Source organism: Pteropus alecto, unplaced genomic scaffold (assembly GCF_000325575.1).
Source record: "Pteropus alecto unplaced genomic scaffold, ASM32557v1 scaffold411, whole genome shotgun sequence".
NCBI classification, from domain to species: domain Eukaryota; kingdom Metazoa; phylum Chordata; class Mammalia; order Chiroptera; family Pteropodidae; genus Pteropus; species Pteropus alecto.
In genome coordinates, this window is record NW_006430738.1 from 209,328 (window position 1) to 213,625 (window position 4,298).

The following is a 4,298-nucleotide window of genomic DNA, read 5'->3' on the forward strand; positions in this document are numbered from 1 at the left end:
CACCTAAAACATTTGCATTCAAAATAATTGACATATATGTAGTTATTGCCATTTTCGTATTTATATTTTTGATCTTTTTTGTCCTTTTTCTTCTTTTTAAAGAAGTCCATCCAACATTTCCTGTAATATTGGCTTGGCTTGGTGTTGATTAACTCTTTTAGCTTTTTTTTTTTTTTTTTTTTTTTGGTCTAGTCTAGGAAACTCTTTATCTATCCTTTGATTCTAAATGATAGCTTTGCTGGGTAGAGTAATCATGCTTGTAGGTCTTTTCTTTTCGTCACTTTTTGGCTTACAAGTTTCTATTGAGAATTCAGCTGACAGGCTTATGGGAGCTTCCTTGTAGGTAAGTAATTGCTTTTCTCTTGCTGCTTTTAGGATTCTCTCTTTGTCTTAACCTTTGGTATTTTAATTATGATGTATCTTGGTATGGTCCTATTTGGGTTCATCTTGTTTGGGACTCTTTTTGCTTGCTGGGGTTGTATGTCCATTTCCTTCACCAGGTTAGGGAGTTTTCCAACATTATTTCTTCAAATGGGTTTTCAATTCCTTGCTCCCTCTCTTCTCTTTTTTGGTCTCCCAGTCTTAATAAAGTAGTCTTATGTAGTGGGTGTTCTGTGGGACCCAGTGGCAAAGTCTTTCTGGTCACCTGAGTCAGATGTTCCAGGTGTGTCCCTTATATGGGATGTGTGTGCCTTCTTGTTGTAGTTGAGCCTTGGTTACTGTTTGTATGTCAATGGGAGGGATTGACTCTCTGGCTGATTGGTTGTGAGGACTGGCCAGTAACTATAGTGAAGGAGTGGTTGTGCAGGTGCTAACCCTATGAAGCAGGATTGGCTTTAGAAAGGTTCTTGTTCTATCTACTTTGTCTTTTGGGTGTGTCATCCTCAGATGTGGCCCCAGGAGGTGCTCTGGCTTAGAACTAAGCTGGCCACTGGGCATGCAGGCTAGAGCCTTCTGGCAGGGGCCCCGCTGCAGGCTAAGTTCAACTGCAGCTTGTTCCTTGAGTGGAGCCACCTGGCATGAGCCACCAAGCAATCTTCAGATAGCCACCACCAGTGCTGGGCTTGGAGGTGTCTCAATAGGCCCAGCCATTAACCGAAGCTGGCTGCCGGTAGTGCCAGACTCAGCAAGAGGTATGGGGCACCTGGGGCTGTGTACTGCTTTTTTGGGTTTTGTGAACCTTTGGGTGATTTTAGGAAAGTTTGCAGCATGAATCAAGACAAGTTGTTTGTATGAAAAGCCACTGGAAGTGTCTTGTGTGGGCCCGCAATTTGAGTGGGGTAGAGTCTTAGAGCAGGGTGACCAGTGGTAGCCAGATTGATGGAGACTCATATCTGGTGGCTGCCAGCATCTGCACACTGGGAGAAGGTTGAGTGCAACAAAGGAACAATTATTTCTGCCAGCACTTTTGTCTGGGAGAAAACTGCCCTTCTAACCCTTTCCCTGAACCCAGACAACTCAGTATGTACATAAAGATGAATATTTCCAATGTGGGTTTCTTCTTTTTCTTTTTTCCTCCCCATATGATCTAGGCACCTCCCAAACTGCTGCCCCTGTACTGGAGCTCAGAAAAAGCAAGTCTGTCAATCAGTAAGTCCAGGTGTGGGCCCCTTTAAAAGAATGTCTGTGACTTCACTGGCCCTCCATCTCATTCAGCCACAAGCTCCACTGTTTTATACAACCAGAAGTTGTGGAGACTTCTTTTCCCAGCACTAGAACCCTGGGCTGGGGAGCCTAGTGTGGAGCTGGGACCCCTTGCTCCTTCGGGGGGAATCCCCACAGTGAACAGAGCCATCTCAATTCTCAACCACCACACATAGGTATGGGACCAGCTCATTCTATGTCTGCCCCTCCTATCAGTCAAGGTGGCCTCTTCTGTTTGTCCCTAGTTGTAGGACTTTTGTTCAGCTAGACTTCAAGTGACTCTCAATGATGGCTTTTCTGTAATTTAATTGTAATTCTGATCTCATTGTGAGAGGCAGCAAGCACAGTGTCTACTTACTTTTTTTCTTTTTAAAAGTCCAGTTACCTTGGAGCTTATTTAAGCTAAGAGAAAAAAGTCATAATGTTTTTATGCAATACGTACTTGGTTCTTTAAATAATAATTGTGACAAATATCAAAGAATTAAGTAATGCTGCACTGTGATCCATACAAAACACCACATTTTGTGTTGTACATAATTTAAAGAAATATCTCAAACATTTTTCAAAATACTGATATAGCCAATACATAGAGGCATGCCTTAGGTGTGCACAGGAATGCAATTTAGAGAAAAAAAATAAAAGAAACCCACATTGGAAATATTCATCTTGAAAATCACTGAACAAGAAAACAACAGTAAAATGCCATACCAATTTTACACAGCTTCTATGAGTACCTTGACTTAAATCCAAGAGCAAAAGTTAAAACTCCCCTCCTCTATTTTTGGTAAACAACTGCATGGTAAACTTAGATGACTTTTCCCCCTGGATTTTACCTGGGAGTGGCCTTTTAAATTTTTTATTTAAAAGAGGGCAGGTTTGGCACTTTTATACTGATGTCAAGATGTTAATATTTCCTTGGATCTCAGGAAGATTCATGTTCTTTACAACTAATAGAGCACAGGATGGAGCTCCTGCTAAGCCAGCCTCAGATTTCTCCAGTTTATTTTGTGCATCAATTTGTGTAACAATCTCATTCATGTTGGTCTCCAATATAATCTCCCATCACCATTTCTACAAGAATATTGTGAACCTTGTCTACATGGAAAATTAAATCCAGTTCACAGATATTTTCAAAACACTTCTCTAATGTTTCCACAAATACTTGAATTAGATCTAAAATTCCAAGTTCACTTTCTGAAGAATCCACACAGAAGACAAATTATAACATTGCATAGTGTCTACAAATCAGTTTGTTGTCAGATCCTCCAATTAATAATCCTCCTTCTAGGAAATTACAAACATTTTCATCTCTCAGATACCAAATAGAATGTCTCTCTGATTTGCTGTTGTGTATTTTCACTGTAAGGCTGGTAGAACTTGGAGCGCTGCAGCTTCCCGTGGTTCTTGAAGATGAGGATCACCTTGATAATGGCTGAGCCAGACTGACTGGATGCGTACCGAGGGCCAGGGCCTAACTCTGTCATCCTGACCAGAACTGAAATGAAGTTTAATGTCTAGAATGTTTATTAGGGAGTGCCCTTGGGATCAACCCTTATGAAGGGAAAGGAAGATATGGAAGTGGGCATGTGGAAAAACTGAGCTGCAATTCCTGCACAGTGACAGACTTGACTGATCCTACATGGAGCCCTCGTGCTAGACATGATCTTTCAGGATCATCCCCCTTTGAAATGAGATGGCCAAGCCTCATACTTTCTACATAAGTTGATCACTGGATGTAGTCCACCTTGGGAAAGATATGACCTTGGTGGCATGGCACCTCAAGGTGCTGACACTGAAAATTGTCTGACCTTAGCACTTCCAGAAGCTAGGACAATAAGTTCTTCAATGAAGGCGGATCTAGATGGTGCATGACAGTGTTCCACTGCACTTTCAGTTTGAAATCTTTTTCTCTTTAGAAATTTTCATGAGCTTGTTCTTCTAGATGTTCTGCTTTCCTCTGGCTATTTGCATAGATGATTCATTCTCATTCTTCAGAAATCAGCTAAAATATCAATGCCACAATGAAGCCTTCCTGGTTTCCTTCTTCATACTTCACAATTTATGATTACATATCTGTTTATTAATTTACCATTTCCCAATGATGCTGAGAGATCTATAAAGGCTGGAAGCACATAAATTTGATTTGCTTCTCTTTACCACCACTAAACATGGGTCCCAGTCCATAGCAAGGCCCCAATAAGTTGTCTAAAAGTGAATGAATAACAGGATGAATGGTTAAAATGAAATGTAATAAATCTGGATTTGTCATATAGAACTTCATTTTGTGGCAGTCACAGAAAACCAGAGATAATCTAATGTATGTGGTGTGATGCAATCTCCTTAAGTAAGTGGGTTCAGGGAGTGGAAAATTCAATAGACTTTGAGGTCAAGAAAAGACAAGCCTGTTGTTGAAGATGTATTTTAGTCTGCTCAGGCTGCCATTGCAAAATACCATGGAGTGGGTGGCTTAAATCACAGAAATTAATTTTCTCACAGTTCTAGAGGCTGGAAGTCCAAGATAAAGGTGCCAGCATGATCGAATTCTGGTGAAGGCTTTCTACCTGGCTTGTGGACAGCTGCCTTTTTGCTGTGTCCTCACATGGTGGGGAAGAAGAGAGAAGAAGAGAGGGAAATAAGAAGAGAAGGGGAAGAAA

The 4,298-nt window shown here is 41.1% G+C and overlaps 1 pseudogene; it reads right to left on the reverse strand.

Annotated features, from left to right (window-relative positions):
- Positions 1-2,454: 2,454 nt before the first annotated feature.
- LOC102891099 lies at positions 2,455-3,128 on the reverse strand (annotated as a pseudogene).
- Positions 3,129-4,298: the final 1,170 nt, after the last annotated feature.